We start from the raw sequence: 19240 nt of genomic DNA on the forward strand, positions 1-19240 counted from the left end.
GTTTACAGCGATAAAGCTTATTTTTCTGAGTACAATGACCCTTTGTACGAGCACAAAGAGTTTAAAATGGATTTTTAAATCAATGTTGAAAAATTAACCTCGCGGTCCTTCTTGACAGAAATGCTCCTACTTGACAGCTCGTTCCAAGGGGACCATAGTTGATCCATCGGAAAAATGTTGTCCTGTCAAAAAAAAATTTTGCATTAAAATGAAAAAAAGTGATCAGAAATGGTTTTTTATCGTGTTTTTTACCGTTGTACATAAAAATTGACATAGGGTTTTAGTACCCAATTAAAATAATTCCATAACAACTAAATGGTCAAAACGAAATCCTTAAACATACTCAACGCCTAATTTTTTTATAAGTTTCTAAAAAACTAATCCATGCATTTGTCAATAAATTTTTTTTTTTTTTGAATTAAATATACTTTATTGAATCTTTCTTATAATAATTACATTTGGTTTACATAATAAGTGGTCAGCTGTGGCTCTTCAGCTTTAGTTTGCTTTTCGTGATTTAAACACTGTTCATATTCATAACTTTAAAAGTATATGATTTATCATTTTTGTAACACTAGGTACAATGAAGAAAAAAAAAATAAAGAAAACATAACCTAACCTAAAACTAACTTAATCTTACCATAAACTAAACCAATCCTTGAATCAAGGGGTATTCAGATATAGCACATTTTTCCCTGAATTTCAAACATTTTTCTTGAATCTTCTGATCCAACATTTTTACTTCTGCTAATTCATGAACCTCACTTGATCTAGTCCAGCCAGGAACATTCAAAACCATTTTGAGTACCTTGTTTTGGACACGCTGGAGCTTCAATTTATGAGTTCTAGCGCAACACTCCCAAACAGGTACTGCATACTCAATAACGGGGTAAATTATTTGTTTGTAAACTGCTAGCTTATTTTTCAAAGATAACTTTGATTTTCTGTTAATTAAAGGATACAAACACCTGATGAGAATGCTGCACTTGTTCAATATTTTATCTACATGCTGTCGAAACAATAGTTTCGAGTCAAGTATGAGACCTAAATATACAACTTCCTTTGACCAGGGTATTGAAACATCATTCATTTTAATCAAAACATCATCCTTTGGGACAAATCGGGCCGATTTGGAAAGTGGAAAAATGATGGTTTGAGTTTTGGCTGCATTTATGCGAATTTTCCAGTCGCCAAAGTATTCGGAAAGAACGTCAAGACCCTTCTGAAGACGGCCGACTAAATATCTGGTTATTTTACCCTTATAAATAACGGCAGTGTCATCAGCAAAAAGTGACAACACACCATTACCAGGAAGAGTAGGCAAATCAGATGTAAAAATATTGTATAGAAGTGGGCCAAGAATACTTCCTTGGGGAACCCCAGCATCAATGTTGAATAATCCAGAAGCAATCCCATTCAGAAAAACCCTGAACGATCTCTCCGAAAGATAGTGCTGGATAATTTTGATAAGATACATTGGAAAACCGTATAAATACAGTTTATGTATCAAACCATCATGCCAAACATTGTCAAAAGCCTTCTCAACATCCAACAAAGCCATAGCAGTTGATTTAGACTCAAGCTTGTTCTGCTTGATGATTTTAGTTACTCTCGTAAGCTGATGAGCAGTATTATGTCCCTTTCGGAAGCCAAACTGCTCATTCAAAATTATATTATTATCGTTGGTAAAATCCAAAAGCCTTGAATAGATGACCTTCTCAAAGAGTTTGGACAGACTACTCAAAAGACTAATGGGACGATAACTTGTTGGCGATGTTGGATCTTTTTGAGGCTTCAAAATTGGTATGACTTTGCCCAGCTTCCAATTGGTGGGGAAGTAAGCAAGTTGCAAACATTTATTGAAAATATTGGCTAGATGTTGAAAGAACTGATCACTCTGTTTTTTCAACACTAGATTAAAAATGTTATCAAAGCCAGGAGCTTTCATATTTTTCATTTGTTTAACTGCAACTTTGACTTCCTCACCAGAAACATGGGAATCTGCAGGAAATTCAAAGGTAGAGTCATTGATTGTTGAAATACTATTGGCAACTGATGTTTCTTTACGGCTGGTCATGGAAGCGCCAAGATTATGTGAACTAACAAAATGAAGCCCAAGTGCATTTGCCTTTTCCTCGGATGTAATCAAAGGAGAATCCTCAACAATAAGAGGAGGAATAGGCTTTGGTTTGTTTTTAAGAACTTTTGAAAGTTTCCAAAATGGTTTTGAATAATTCCCAAGCTGGCTTACATGTTTTGAAAATTCTTGATTTCTAATATTGTCAAGTCGGTCTTGTATGATTTTGTTCAAATTGTTAACTGAAATCTTTTTGTCATAGTCCCCAGTCCGTTGATATTGTCTCCTATAAACATTCCTAAGTCTAATCAAGTGTTTAGTATCTACGTCAATATCAGTTACCTTAAAATTAACAGGAACCTCCCGAACGTTGGCAGCCTCTGCTTGGTTGATAGCCTGCTGGATCACCTCCAGCGAACGATCAATATCAGCAGAAGTTTCCGGGTGTTGATCATAGTCGATGTTGCTGTCTACCACTTGCTGAAACTGCTGCCAGTCAACGTTGTGGTAATCTTTCCGGGTTGGTTGCCGCTGCGGAGTAACGGAAGCTCCAACCTCCACAACCACCGGATAGTGATCAGAACTCAACTCTTCAAACACCTCAGGATGAGCCACGTTCTCAGCCATATTGGTAATGAAGAAATCGATGATTGAGTGATTCCCAGACCGAGCCACCCTCGTTGGACGATCCGGACTCACAACGTTGTAGTATCCGTTTTGCAGATCGTTGTGCAGAATCACTCCGTTCCGATTCCTCCTGCTGTTGCCCCAAACTTCATGCTTCGCGTTGAGGTCACCAGCGATGATGTACTTTGCGCTCCGCCGTGTCAGCTTCTGGATATCGCCCTTCAGTTTTGCTGCTGAACCATCTCTGGCATTCACCTGACGTGGGCAGTATGCAGCAATGAAGAGTACTGGGCCAACCGAAGTGGGAATTTCCACTCCAACGGCCTCGATGATGTCCAGCTTAAAGTGTGGCAGCCGGCGTGGCTTGAGATCACGATGAACAGCGACAAGCACACCTCCTCCTCCAGACGTGGTCCTGTCGAGCTGCGTCGCAATCTTGTAGTTTTGCAGATAAACTTTTTCACCGGGCTTCAGATGAGTTTCCGTGATGGCAGCTACGTCGATCTCCTTCTCGCGAAGAAAATCCACCAGCTCTAAGTTCTTCCTCCTAATGGAGCAAGCGTTCCAATTCAGCAGCTTGAGGGACCTACGATCCATACTGGATGACGAACGAGGTCAGCACTTCAATCTGCTGGGTCTTGGTTTTGCATCCACGCAGTGCAGCGGACATCTGTTTGAAAATATTGAGGAGTTCGGTTGAGGTGTAAAGATCATTACCATTTTCCTCAACTGCTGGTTCTTGGGTTGGTCTTGGCTCCTGGCTGAAGCCCGGTGGTGGCGGTCTCGGCTCCTGGCTGGAACCCGGCCGTGGATGATTCATCTCAGCTCTCTTCCTGGGATCCAACGGTAACGGTGCCAAGTTCGGGACCTGGCGTCGCGGTTGAAGAGGTGGAAAATTTTGCTCCACCAGGGCTGGAGGAGTTCTACGACGCTGAGGCTGATTCTTCGTCGATGCTTGCTGCCGAATTTTCACGAACTCAGCTCTCTTGGGGCACTTTCGGTCGGTTGACGAATGCTCACCGTTGCAGTTGAGGCACTTCACCAGCGAATCTTGGATGCACTGGGACGTGATGTGCGCATCAGTACCACATTTGGCGCAACGACGCTTCAGGTGGCAGTTCTTACCTCCGTGCCCGAAGCCCAGGCAGTTGAAGCATTGTGTGACGTCACGATGCACTGGTCGGTATCGCTCCCACGACACGATAATGTTGAAAACCGCTCGGATTGCCTTCAGCTCAGGAAGCGTCGTCGATCCCTTAGCCAAATGCAGCAGGTAGAGCTGGTCACGGTACTTGATGTCTTTGTTGCGTCGGCTCATTTTGTGCACGGCCAACACATCCAGTTTCAAAACTTTTAGCTCGGCAGCTAATTCCTCCACTGGCATGTCGTACAGACCTCTGACGACGATTTTGAACGGCTTATCCATGACGACATCATGGGTAAAGTACTCCGCCTCGTTTTCGGTCAAGTAATCCTTGACCAGTTGATAGTGCTGCCTGGATTGCACCAGCACCTTAAATCCGTCCTGACACAGACGAATGTTGCCTTGGACTTTCCCAGACTTGATGAGTTCAACCAGCCCCGCTCGAAAGTCGATCGTAGCTGCTGATTGCCGCACATAAAAAGGAGGCAGTTTCTCCTTTCGCTGTTTCACTTCATTCTCCTTTGCTTCCGCTACCTGGTTCTCGTCAGGCAGTCCAGCAAACTTGTTGTTCTTCAAAAGCTGCTCCTCGTGCGATGAAGAGTTCTCCTCCTCCTCATCCATCGGTACAGTACCGTCGCTCTTTTTCGTCTTTTTGCTGTTCGATGTCACTTCCAAAAGCACCTTCCTTTTGGAAATTCCCGGTTTTTGGCCATCAGTTGAGGCCTCAACCTTCCTTTTGGAAATTCCCACTTTTTTGCCTGCTTGAGCCGCAGGTAGGGCAATATTGCCGGCGTTTTGCGCCGGGACGCGACGAGTCATGTTGATTCAGACAACCTTCACCAACGAATGCTCGGATAACAATGCATTTGTCAATATATTTTACATTAAAACAAACACTTCAAAAGATGTGTATGATACACTATATACACACATGCGGAATATGTTATGTTCATTAGCAGGCCAAGTGATTTTACACGCTGAAAATTTTGAAATAATCACGGTATCCATTATTTTGATGTGGACACTTTTTTGTAGCCTCAGGACCAGAGCTGAAAATGACGCGAAAATCAGCGACGCATACACGATTTTTTCAGATCCATTCACTGAACCGCAAAACCGTGACATAAACAAACCCGACTCAGTCGTGAGTGCCCTAGCTCACTGAGCAGCTGCAATGCGAGGCAGTAGTCGACCAACGCTCATTCGACGTTGCACGCACACACATAAAGAAACAAGTTTTTACACAAAAAGTTGGTATTTATGCGTGGAAATGTAATTTTGAACATAAGTTATATAAGTTTAAAGTGTTTTGCCCATTCAATTGTTTAAAAATAGTCAAAATAGTGTTTAGAGAGGATTTTACGGGTCAGTCATACGACAACGAATTAAGTGGGTGTAGCTCATTTTTTCACGTCTCTCATTCTCCTGCAGCCGACCGGCACGAGTCAGGCGGCAGTGGTTGAACGGACACAGTAGGCTTACAGTCACATGATAGCAATAAACTGACATTTTGGTTTGCTTCATGTGTACGCTGGGTCGGAAACATTTTGCCGGCCTGCTCAGGACCCAACCCCTTCCCCCCCCCCCCCCTCGTGGATGATTTCCATACAAAACTTTTTTTTTGTATGGAGCGTGGACAACCGCTGAATCCCCTCCCCCCTAAGGTTTCCACGTGGATGGATGATCCCTATATCGCAATACCAAATCACTTGGAAATTTCATGGATCTCAGAAATTATCAAAATATACGGAAATATAAAAATATATATATACAAACAGCTGTTTTGCTTAAACATTGTAGTTAATGTATTTCAAATAACTTTCGAATAATTTAGTTTTCTTGGTTAATAAATAAAAACTAATTTCAACCATCTTATTTATTAGGAGCAAAAGGCATCACAATATACAGATTTGCAGTTACGCTTTTGACTATAACAGCTTATTATTTAATTTATTAATGAAGGAAACTGTCTCAACATGAAAAATAAGAAAAATATTAGCATCAGTGTCTCATTTGATTGAAAAAGTATACAATAACGTCATGATTCGAAATCCGGACACTTAGTAGCATATCATTTTTGTTATAGCTGGCAAAAAATCATGCAATAAGTTGGAAATGTAGAAATATCATCAGGATATAGTATAAACAGTCAGTTTCAAGAAAATCCAGGCAAAATATGTCTTTTCTATCAATTTTTCGTCAAAATTTTAAAATTAAAATGACTTGTTGTGCTTCGAATCCCGGACACTGATAAAAGCTGATTCGAAATCCGGACACTTTTGCTTCGAATTCCGGACACTCGATTTTACTTATGAATCGCACAAATTTGGACTGAAATTTTAGTGAATGGCATTCTTTAGGTCTCAAATAAGCTGTTAACATCAAAACAATCGATAGTTTATTTACAAATTTGCTAGAATTCAAGGAAATCATAAACATAAATTTCTGCTTTGCCTTCCCGGTGCTTCGGACTCCTATGAAATATTTCAGTTGAAATGTTTCGCATTTTTGGTAAACTTATAATTTTATTTTATTTAATTGTTTTGGCATTAACTACAGCGTTCAAACAAACTTTAAATAAAAGTTGATGTTAGAATTCATCAAATAACACAGTTTTGACATTCATAATGCGAACTTATTTCCAAATAATTGATAAAACAAGATGAAGTGTCCGGGTTTCGAAGCGTCCGGGAATTCGAATCATGACGTTATGTATCCCATTTTTTACATGATAATTTTGATTTTTTTGTCATATATTTTTGCCTTACAATTTTTTGGAAAAGTATTAACCAAAACTTCAAATGTAATTAGTTCCAAATATATTTCATACAAATATTTATTACAAAATTTGCAACATATCTTGTTTGATTTTAATTGATTAAGTTTATAAAACAAAATTTATTTATATTTATTTTTTCCTGTGTGTCACTCCCCAGACCCAATTTCACCCCCACTAGTGGTGCTCCAAAGTTAAAACTAGGAAAAAAGTGCTCTTCAGTAAGCAGCTCATAAACTCAGGTTCACACTTTTTATACTGTGCACTCTGACAGAATAAGTCACGCATTTTCGTTTAAAAAATTTCGTCTTATTTCAAATTATTCTACATATATTATTTTTCTTGCTTGGTATTCGAAGTGTTAAAGTGAATTTAATGGGCTTCCTTTCCGCACAAAAAGGCAACAAACCTCCAGGCACGAAACTGTTGCTTGTTTTTCCTTGGGTAAACTTTTACTAACAAACTTACTGACGGCGATGATTTATAAAATTAACCCCCACCAAAGAGAGCAGTCAATAGTTTCCGCGCGCGCGAATTTTCCCGAACCAACAACGTCTCTGACTCTGAACGGCTCAAATGAAAGAGTCAAACTGACTCACGCACGGCTCCCTGAGTCACGCGAGATCAATCAACGACGAACCCAACGAATCCGCCAACAACGGTTGCAGCAGCGCCAAAGAGGGGAAAGTAACTGCGACCCAGAGAGAACAACCCCGAAAGTCAAAGAAGGTGGGGACAAAACTGGCTTTGCTGCAGCGGTCTTCGGAACTGGCACTGATCAAGCACTGAACCGTCGCGGTGGAAGGAAACTTATCTACTGAAAGCGAAAATCGAGAGTGATTTTGATAAAAAAAAAGTCCACGAGCGAACGAAACCAAACAAACCACCAACGTATACAACAATCTATAGATACTCTGGAGAGACTTCAACGGGTAAGCACATGGAGCCCTACCGAATCGACACCCGACTGCGGCTCAGAGTGCAAGCAAGGTGGTAAGTGGTCGAAGGAGAGTGAGAGCAGCCTAACCTAGCCCAGCCGCCTATCAGACTTTCAAATAGACACGTTGGAGGTTGGAGGTTGAAACATTGTGCACCCCCCCTTGCTTTAGAATGGTACACCAGTGTGGATTGGTTCAATGTTGCTATAGTTATAATCAAATTCATGTATTTAAGCGAGCGAGCCAGCAGAGCTTAATTTATTGGTGTTTTATTGATAAACGACCCTTCGTTGTCCTCATCTCATGCTATAAATAAAGTTATCATAATCAAAATATGTACCCCTAATCAATATCGACTACAATATTCTGCATCAGGTTTTTTTTTAATTATTCTTTCAGTTTCTCAATTTTCAAAACGCAAATGCACATGGACAAAAATAAATCTTGCTCTTGCCGGGATTCGAACTGACGACCTTTGGATTGTGAGTCCAGCAGCCTACCAGCGACTCCACCAAGGCAGGACCCAGGGAGACGACTCCTACACCTGGATTGAGCTAACGACCTAACCCTCTAGGTTAGACCAGGGCCAACATTTATTTCCCCGTCCGACGGAAGGCATGGTCAAAAATCTCTTCTCGAAAAAAGCAATCACGCTTACCCCTACTCCACGGGTCCCGGTAAATCTTACTATATGTTACACACTAAAAATGATACTTTTTTAAGATGTAACTTTACCTAAATTACGACTGAAAGTTAATAAGCTTTTTTTGCAATTTTACCAAAATCACCAAATCGATATAAAAAATCATACTCGAAGACTACTGTTATTGCTTTTTGTCATATTTTACCTGGCTGTTTTTTGTGAAACAATTCATATTCATAGTAAAAATCCTAAGGAAACGTTAGTTATAACGGAATTTTTGTAGCTGTTGGCAATACTACAATCGCTCACATTCATCTAAGCGTAAACATCAATAAAAATGTCCCGTAAATCTCCAGTTTTGCCATTGCTATCTCCAATTCATCACGAAGTCAACGCGAGTGTCTGAATCAACAGAAAGTGGCATAAATTCCCACCAGCTACTTGTGGCTATTTGTAGGCTAAGCTGGCTCACAGCAAGCATACACACCTCACACGGCTGTAAAACTAACCTTCGAAGATCGGTTCAAGATTCGCTCAAGATTCAATCCAACTCCACACTGACTAATCAAGGGATAACCCACCTAACTGCACCGAGTATGCGGAAATCTCTTGCGGCCCGGCCAAAGTCAGGGTAAAAAGTGTTGTTTATGCAAGAAATTGACTGGGCCGGCGAAACGAAACGCCGGCGTCACGAGAGACGCCGCTTGGAACAGGTTCGCCGCTGGAGACGTCTCGAACCTAGAGGTGGCTTGTACGGGTACAACAAAACGCGATTCAGCGGTACAGGTTCGGTGCGGTTAAGGAGGATGAAGCACGTGTTGATGCAGATGTTGTTTGTTGACATTCGGAGTGATTCACGTGGCGTGGCGTACAAGTGTGTACAAGAAAAGGGAAATATTGCACCTGAGCGAGGAAAGTTAAATTTTCTGGCAAGATTGGTAGTACTTTTGATTCTGATGAACCAAAATATAAATCTGCAATCATTCGATGTTAGAGTACGTTAGAGGTACTCAAAACTTGTTTCAAAATCAAATCAAAAATCAAAATCAAATTATTCGCTCTAGAGCGTTGCCTTGACGTTCTCGATTACGAGATTCCTACTCCTACTGCCTACCAGCGACTCCACCGAGGCAGGACTCAGAGAGACGACTCCTACACTGCCGCTCGAAGCTAGTCCGTCCCATATGTAATTTCGTCAATTTTGAGATAATTATGCAGTTTGGTTCAAAATCATGTAAACTATCAGAAAAACCAATAAAATGTAGTACTTTGTTCTAGAAATCTGGAGAAAATCTACTTTTTCGTGAAATTCTAACACGTAGCCTTATGGGCGGGACAACTTTGACACGCGTTTTTCTCGGCTTGCTGTTTTTACATATGGGACGGACACGATTAGAGCGGCAGTACACCTGTTTTATAGAATTGAATATTTTGAACTAAGAATAATTTCACTTCACAAATCTTGAAACAAAGCATTTCTTAGATTATGTCAGTTATGGCATTTCATACTTGATTTATCTAGATTTTTATTTTCATCTAATTTAGATAAAATTATTCAGAGATTTTAGTGCAAAAACACGTTTTAGACGAGTCTTGAGGACGCTGTATCTTATTTAGGGGTAAGCTAGCACCATACTCTCTTCGGAGAAGTTACAGAGCACCTTCTAGAGCAACCGAATATGAGTCCGGTCTTGGTTTAACGTGAAACATGGATTTTATAGATATCAAAATCCAAAAAATGCTTTCTCCTATACAAATTCCAATAGAAAATTAAATCGCTTTGTGCAAAAGGAGGATTAAACCAATCGGGAACTAAAAAATTGCTGTGCTGGAAAATCGGTTCTGATATTACACCCTAATGACTCATGCTGAAAAGTGTTTGATAAATCGGTGTTTTTGAAATATTTTTTTAGTTGTCATATAGAATACAGATTCGATTACACTGGCTTACAAAAATTGAAATAAATGACAGTGCAGGCTTATAACTCGAGGGGAAGCATAAACATTGGGGTTTCCAGAAACACGTGTACTTTGATTTTTTCTACTCTGCAGTGATTTGATTTTTCAAATCCATGATCTGCCCATGTTCGCATAAATGTCCCATATGCAAAAACAGCAAGCTGAGAAAAACGGATTTGGACTGTGTCGCACTCATAAGGCAACGTGTTAAGATTTCGTGAAAAAACAGGATTTCCTCCTGATTTCTAGAAAAAAGTACTGCATGTTATAGGCTTTTCTGAAAGAGCAAACGATTTTGAACCAAACTACATCATTAACTCTAAAACGATGAAAATGTATATGGGACATTTATGCGATCATGGGCAGTGATGGCGTCCAAAATGGTGGTGATGAAATATTGAGAAAATGTATCCAGCTTTTCAAGCAAAGATGGCGTTCGAATGGTGAACGCCCGAAATGTCAAAATCGCGCAGTAGCACCAACATTAGAAAAAAAGTATGGCTGTCATGTCGTGTCACACTTGTTTCGCAATTTTGGTACCACTGCGTGATTTTGACATTTCGGGCGTTCACCATTCGAACGCCATCTTTGCTTAAAAATCTGGATTTGGTAATTCAAAAGACAACCAAACAAATTTGACTCGAAAGGGATCGCAGAACTCGAATTCGATGTCCTTTGGGTAATCGAGTTTGGACTGTAACACTAAACACAATGTAAAGCTGAATTGACAGATGTTTAACTGTTTTTTAAGTGAGTATCCATGTTTTAGAAAATGACAAAACTTGTGATCTTTTGAGCCAGAACCATTCCATATCAGTCAGGTATGCAAGCCGAATGAAGTTGTTTAAATTCCCAAGTCTGTTGGTCGTGACATCGCAAACCTTTTATCTACCTAATGATAAATAATTGGCAGCAAGTAGTAGTGTGCAATTGTACGTTTGCAAGATATATTGGAGACAGGAAATGCACCCGCCCCGAGAGGCTCTTACGCTATCAGCTATCAGTACGTACGTGAATTTGATTAGCAAATTCCTGAGAAATGTTTTTGCCCCGATCACGAGAACGTATCGGCGTATCGGAGCTTCCATTTCTGCACATAACAGCGTGCAAATTACTTCTAAACAGGTAATTACCGCCATGATCGATACGGTACCCATTTAGCAGCTCTCTCGCGCGCGCTCAGCGTACAACAACAACGTTCTGGTATGCTGAACACCGGCAATAACTGCGCTTGTTGTTTTCATTCTCAAACATCCGATTCTATAGCTATGTCGAAAGCAATTTGCAAGAATTGGGCGAGAAATCAATCAAGCGGAGAAAACCACCTCCGACGCCAAGAACGGCCTCTCTTCTTTTTTTCCCCCTATCGTAGATACAAGAAAACGAAAGTGAAAACCGCTTGTGTCTTACATAACCTCACCACAGTCTGGGGGTCGCGCGTTGAAGTTTCCCTGAATGCGGTAGGAAAAGTTCACTCACACGGCGTCGTAACATCGTGCTGCGTTCACAGATGCTTCGAAAAACGTCCAGGAAAATTGCATATTTTTTTCCACCGCCTTCAATTTCCCATAACGGTGTTGGCACAAGGTGAGAAAAAAATGTATGAAAAACAATTCAAATTTTCCTGCTCGCGGCAGCAGATTTGAATCGTTTTCCGAGACAGGGGCGGGTTTCTCTTTCAATAGGCCCACCTTCTCGTCACACTCCAGTTAGCTTAGATTCTATGATGATTTACTGCTGGCAGACAACCCAATATTGGAAACGAGCGAGCGCGCGCGCGTTGAAATCACTTTACGCGCCACGCCGAAAGAGGCCGGAAGACACGTGTGTGAAAAGCCTACGTGGAGTAGGGAAGTACCTCACTTGAGACAATAATTGACAAACGTGTGTAAAACAATAGCTCACACACACATACTAAAACACTCAATTTGCGGGACTGATTGATGAGTACGAGTACCCGTGTTACGCCCGCGGCGGTGAATCGTCGTCGATAAAATCGTTGATTAGTGCGGTGTGATTAGTGAACATGACGAAACTAATCGTGAAACTTCATCGGGTATGCACGAGTGCATTATTTACGCTTATCTTATTTTAATTTCGCAATAGATTTACACAGGTAGGAAACTATGTGTACGCAACACGTCTAGTATTTATGTACTAGGATGTAACAAATTAATCAATTTTGCAGACATTTCAGGTGTACAATGTACATAGCTTGAATCTCAAATATGAGGATGATTAGTTGAAATAGGATCTGATGCTCTAGATTTAAAGTTTGAATGCGATTCAACCTGTAAACTCGGTATTTTTTTAGTCTGTTTACGATTTTTAGAGTTTACAATAACTTCAGTTAATGTTGTGAAGTAAATCTTTCCCTGTTCCTGAGGGGAACACCCGTGAAGAGTATCGGGGCCGGCATTTACAAAGTGGATTCAGTGACAGTTTATTAAGGAGTTACATACATGTAATTCGGCAAAAATTTCAGAGGTTGGTTTGAGCACACGCTTAAACTTTTTTTTTTAATCTGTTTTCAGGGCATTAAAATATAAATTTTCATCTATCAATCAAATGAATTTGAACACATTTGGTTGTATATTTTCCGAGATATAGTATTTGAAGTTAGCAGTTTCAAAAAACAGGTGCCACGATATCTCAACACTGCTTTGACCAAATCGGCTCAAATTTTGGTGAAGACTCATTAAACCGGTCCCGTGTGCATGACGAAGGCCGATTTAAAAAAAAGTTTATTTTAAAAAAAGATAAAAATATTTTTGTGTTTTTCATACAAAAATTCGTCAGTTTTTGATTTTTGTATTAAAAAATAAAAACAAAATTTAGAAATCGGGCTTCGTCATGCACACGGATTATGTCTTGAGAGTCTTCACCTCAAATTTCAGCCAATTTGGTCTATCCCATCTCGAGATATCGTGGCACCCGGAAATCAACTCCGTGTTCCGAGAAAAACGCTCACAAAGTTTGACAGTCCGCTTTGCACATGGCAAAAGTTTAAACTTAGATCGTCTTCTGCTAACTTAAATCATGACATATCTCCATGACACATTCAGGAGTGATTGGAATTCATCTTTGTAAAGGATTTAATAAATATTCGGAATTATGAAATATAGAGATTTCCTACATGTATGTAACCCCTTAATCATCTTAATGTTGTTAAAGTTAATGTTAACATTCCCGTTTTTTTGCGAAAACTTTACACGTAGCCTTATGTATGGGACAAACTTCAAATGCGTTTTTCTCAGCTTGCTGTTTTTGCATATGGGACATTTATGCGAACATGGGCAGTTTAGCTGATGTTGCTCCTTTTTATATTTTCTGTAAAAAAAATCAGGCTGCAAAAAATATACTCAAAAAACATAAAAAATATATGCGAAATATACGTACAATGTACTTAAAAAACAATTTTAAATGCATTTTCCTGCGTTAGAAATAATTTTTAGCACTATGAACCAGTTAGAAAATATTTGGATTTTAATTTGATATTTTGGTATAGTTAACTCACAAGCAATGATCCTGATTTTCGGTTCAAAAATCAGAAATCACTCACTCATCGCTAGTGGGTGACGATTCTCGAGATTTAAAATTTCCCGGGAATCGAGAGTTGAATTTGGCCATTTCCCGGGAATTCCCGGGACCCGGGAGTTTTTTTGACTATGCCAATAGTGCCAAAAATTTAAAATGAAAAGTAATAAATTAGTTTCTTTTCAATGAATTCAGTTACAATTAATTCATACTAATTCTATGAAACGTTAATTTAAGGCTCTGAAGGTATCATTCCCATTCGGCAATTTGGCGATATTTTGCAATATGCTAAACAACGACTCAAAACAACAAATTAAACTGTTTTTTTTTTGTAATTTTTAAGGTTGACTGAATATATTCATTGAAGAAATATTTATTTACAGTTATCAAGAAAACCTAAATGTTCACAAACTAGATTATAAGGATTCCTATGCTTGAGAGAAGATATGGAAATTGAAATTAACTTGAAAAAACTTTTTCCTCTTAGAAACAATTTAAAAAAATATTTGAAAATGAAACATTTGATTTAATTTCTGAGGTGTAACTGCTAAATATTTATTAAAGTAAATTTTGGGGTCCCCATTTTTTTGTGCTTCTCTCAATTATAGTTATTGGAATTTTTGACAAGTAAAAATTTACACTTTCTGAATAAGAAGATTAGAGAAGCATTGGTTTATTCGAACTTGAACTTTCAATGTTCAAATCAATTTTGAATTTTTCAAATGTTTTTTTCTGATTCGTTTTTATAATTTTGCTTCGATACTAATTAGTTTAAAATTTCCCGGGAGTCTTGACCGAATTTTCCGGGAATCGAGAGGTCGAAAAATGATCGATTTACCGGGAATTTGTTCCCGGAAATTCCCGCTCGCCACCCTCTACTCATCGCCGAGCGAATCTTTGCCGACTGGAGCTCGCAACCATTCGCGAGCGAACACGACACTCAGGCTGCCAGCGACTTGCTCAATCGCTTCTCCCAGCGACACAAATACTTCGTGAATTTATTTGCCTACTCCGTCCGTCGACCCGAGTCACACACAAATACGTTCAGAGAGGAGAGAATCTAACAACATGCCAGCTCGGCGCTCTTTTGGCCTGCACTACCACAGTTTGCCGTGAATTTGTATTTGGCATTATGTAAATCGCCTTTAAATGTGTCTTTGATGTTGTGTTATCCACAAAACTGCTAAACATTTTTGATAACATTGGGTTTAAGCAGTTTAATAAATGAGCAAAACAAACCCGATCGCAAACTATTTTGACTCAGTTTTGAACGCAATAACGCAATCGGTCTCTCTGAACCAATCGCTGTTCTACCCGAATAGAGTGAGCGCCAGCAAAGAGAGATTATTCTGTAGCGATCGGTGTGGAAGTGAGAAACGGTAGTAAACGGTCAGAGCAGGCAGTGTTTCGTCGCATTCGATTTGTGGTCGCGAGTGAATGAGTCTTTTTAGAGCAATCAGAACCCTTGCTCATAAGTGATTATAACTATTGATAGGGCTGCAAGTTTTTTTCATTCTTTTGGGCCAATTGGCGAAGTCTTCTGATAACCAATACAACAATGAGTCGCATGATTTTTAAATCATCCTCTCTCTTTGAAATGGTTCAAAAACACAATATTGCCCCTAATCACTCTCTACTTCTAAAAAGAACACAAATCGATATCTAAAATGTGCTTCCAGTTGCTTAGACGCCACCCTGCTACGCAACTGATAACATTTCCTCCGCTCATTTGTCACTCTGGTCAAGGTAACGCCGCGGTGATTGAAAGGTTTATTCCCCCTGTGCGCGAATATTTTCGCACAAGCAATCTCCACCGAATTCCTAATTGACATAAATGGGTTAAGGTTAGGCGATAAAGGTGGTCAGTAATTGTTCTGCAACGTCATCCAAGTGCGATGATGGCCCCTTTCTGCACTGGGTTTCGCACCTAGGCCTAATCACACACAGGATACTGGCCTGATGCAAAAAATAAAACCGGTGTGCGGTGTGTGGGGCAGTGTGATTAGTGTGACAGGTGCTTATTACGCAAAATCGCACGCGGGTAATAATACCATCATGGAAGGTAACAATTGCAAAAGGATGGTACTTGAGCTCGTGTGGTGAATGGTTAAAATGTGCTGAAGAATAGATGTTAGGAAAAGTTTCACAAAATGATGTATTTAAAAAATGTTTGGGCTTCAAAAAGGAAAGTAATTCAGCTACCAGTGGATGTAATTCTACTCATATATCTAATAAAAAATTAAAGCTTAACAATTTGCGTGTTCATCTTCCATAGATGACATCGTTACTAGTTTTACAAACTGAACAAGTAGTCCTCTTCAATCGCTTTTCAACGCTGATCACCCTATCTGTGAGCCATTCGTGTTACGGATGCGAAACAGATATTTCTGCACGCCAACGAACGCCTAATGATGCTGAGCTGCCAACGATTAATGATGATGGCTGAGGTGGTCGTCTTTCTCTTCTCTAATTGCACACGTGTAAAAACAATAAAATTACTGTTAAAAGCCGTTCGCCATTGGCGGCCGACAAACGGGTCCGATTACTCGGAATGGCGCGAAATTAGCCCTCATTGTTTGCGGCTAATACCACACAAAATGACTTGGGTACTGGTGACGACTATTTTTGTGCAGAAAAAGCAGCACAATTCAGTCACCATCAACCAGCAGCAGTCATTGGCGTAAAAGGTCACCAAAACGCGACGTACATTCTGCGAATCCGACGTCCCCACACTGGCTAAGACACGTTCTATACCATGCCTCCATTGATGAAACGCACCTTTTTCCGAGCCCCAATCTGACATGGTAAATTATACGCGACACAACCCCAAAAACACCTTAGAACAGGCAGTGTGACTCGCGTGCTATTGAGTTGAGCTAATGCCAAACGCTAAAGTGCTTTAATTCGCTACATCGTATCGAATGTCAGAGAACCAGGTGGCGAATATCAGTGCGGCTCAAGTGAGTGAATTCGCGTGAATGAATTTCAACGGAAAACCGTTTTCGTGTATTCGAAGGTAAACATAAAGTTTTGCACAAGCGGGAGGTTGCTGGAGGAAATGAGCCGTGCCGTTTTTTAGAGTAATAGAAATGAGAAGGTAATTGAGCAGCAGCAGGGTTTGGTTTCCCGCCACAATGAAGATCAAGATCAACAGGTTGTCGCACCGCTGCGGATTCGTCATCGATGACACGCAAAATGGTGGTGTGCAGTTTTTTTTAGTTTTTTAGTTGAGGGTTGACAATGATTTTAAACTGATCTTAAAAAGCAAAGCAATCCACTTTAACGACCCCCGGGTCTTTTGTGGTCTCTGTTGCAAGTTTCTGCTCATTTCTAGGCGTCCGAAGGTTATGTGTGGTGAGTCACCCAAAACCTCTTTTACGCAAATGGACCGACGTTTTACTTCCCCATCAGATAGAAGGCCAGGAGGATAAGGCGGGAATCGAACACGCGCCCCATAGCAACTTAGGGATCGGCAGCCGAAGCCGCTAACCACCGCGCCACGAGGCCCAAACTGATCTTATAGAATTTAAAACCACCAAATTATAATAAAAATCTTGATTGCTGTTAAAAAAATCATCTCCGGTATGATGTAGTGTCTACACTCTACATTGTAGATGAGTAATTCTCGCTGAAAGTGGACCACTATTTACACAAGGTGTTCAAAAATCAAAAGCAATGTACTTTTCCAATAGCCCCTACCAAGTTATGAAAGAAACCATGTTTGGTTGGTTAAATTTGTCCTCACCTCGGCGCCACGAAGCTAAAACATTTTTTTTAATTGGTAATTTTTTGACTTAGGCGCGTCTACAAAATTGCTAATAACTTTGCAAAACTTCAACGAACCCTTGATGTTTAGGGGTGTTTTGGAAAGGAAATGAGCAGAGCTTTCGAATGAACTTGTCAGAAAAATACCGTTCCATACATTTTTTAGCCACAAAAAACCAATGTATTTTTTAAGGTTATTTTTGAAGGCCGGCGCCCCGCTTTATCGAAAAACTGACAAATCCATTCGAAAGCTGAGACGATTTCACATAAAGGATCAATAAATCTAAGGTGTATGTTCCTCCTATCTTTTTTAATCTAATTTTGATTCTGAGAGCGCAGCGCTCCGTTCGTATTTCGGGTGCCCAAAATGTTGCATTTGCTTGTCCCAATTTAAGGTTTTGTCAAACAATATAGGTGCTCACTTTATAAATGATAGTTTGTTGTCCAAGGATCAAGATGCACTATCGATAATTGACCAATATTCAAGTTTTTGGGTTTTGCCAGGCAATTTAATGTCGAAAAGTTGTTTTTCTTTACTTTTTTTGTTGTTAAATGCTTACTTACAACTGGGTGGACATTTTTACAGTAAAACTAATGAATGTAGCATGTAGGAAATTTCACCTCGAACATTTTTCTCTATAAGAAAACGCCATTTCGATACTCCAACGCAAAGATATTTGAGTTTTTAGTGAGAAAAAAAAGTATCAATTTTACAAATTTCTCAGAATTAACAAGCACGGCCTATTATGCGGCATATGTTTTGGAAGCCAAAGTATGGTTTCTTATAGTTATTTAGGTCGCTGAATTCGGATCTGCAATCAAATTTTAGATAAACAGTGAACAGTGATGTTTGAGCCACGCTCAAATGTTATTTGCGTGTAGTGAAAATGGTTGGGAGCGGTTTTCCTATTCCTTGCAAAGTTATGGAAATCGTCATTAATTAATAAAAGTAAGCAAATCTTTCCCTGTTCCTGAGGGGAACACCCGTGAAGAGTATCGGGGCCGGCATTTACAAAGCGGATTCAGTGGCAGTTATTAATCAACTTAATGCTAACATGTTAAGGTTAATGTTAACATTCCATAGGTTGTCTTCCTAAGGTGTCTTGATAAGGTCCAGTTTGTGACGATACACTACCTTCCCTTTACTAAGCAATCGACGAATCCAGAAGGGAAAAGATCACCAGTTGTGTTGGTCCGAGCCGGGATTTGAACCCCGATCTACCGCTTACGAGGCGGAAGCGTTACCACTGGGCCACGTGGCTGTCATTAATTAATGACTGTCAATTTAGACGTAAACAGTCGTACCACAAAATCATATAATTTTAAGTTTGTAGTTTGTAGTTGTTTTTAGTTTGACACCCCTTTTACACGGAGTTCACACAAAAGTTTGTTTTGATAGTGTGCGTTTTCATCACTTTTTAGTTTGACTTTGACCAACCAACGGGGTACAAACTAAAAAAGTGTCAAACGAAAAAGTGACCAACCACCGGGGGTTGAGTGTATCTGAAATTTGATTGCAGATCCGAATTCAGCGACCTAAATAACTATAAGAAACCATACTTTGGCTTCCAAAACATATGCCGCATGTAAATAATAGGCCGTGCTTGTTAATTCTGAGAAATTTGTAAAATTGACACTTTTTTTTCTCACTAAAACTCAAATATCATGGCGTAGGAGTATCGAAATTACGTTATCTCCTAGAGAAAAATGTTCGTGGTGAAATTTTCTACATGCTACATTCATTAGTTTTACTTTAAAAATGTCCACCCAGTTG

The 19240-nt window shown here is 39.8% G+C and overlaps 1 protein-coding gene across 3 annotated transcripts in view; it reads right to left on the reverse strand.

Annotated features, from left to right (window-relative positions):
- LOC120415674 (aquaporin AQPAe.a) overlaps nt 1-19240 on the reverse strand; it is a 113883-nt gene that overhangs the window by 67827 nt on the left and 26816 nt on the right. The window lies entirely within an intron of this gene.

This window comes from Culex pipiens, chromosome 2 (assembly GCF_016801865.2).
Source record: "Culex pipiens pallens isolate TS chromosome 2, TS_CPP_V2, whole genome shotgun sequence".
Classification (NCBI taxonomy): domain Eukaryota; kingdom Metazoa; phylum Arthropoda; class Insecta; order Diptera; family Culicidae; genus Culex; species Culex pipiens.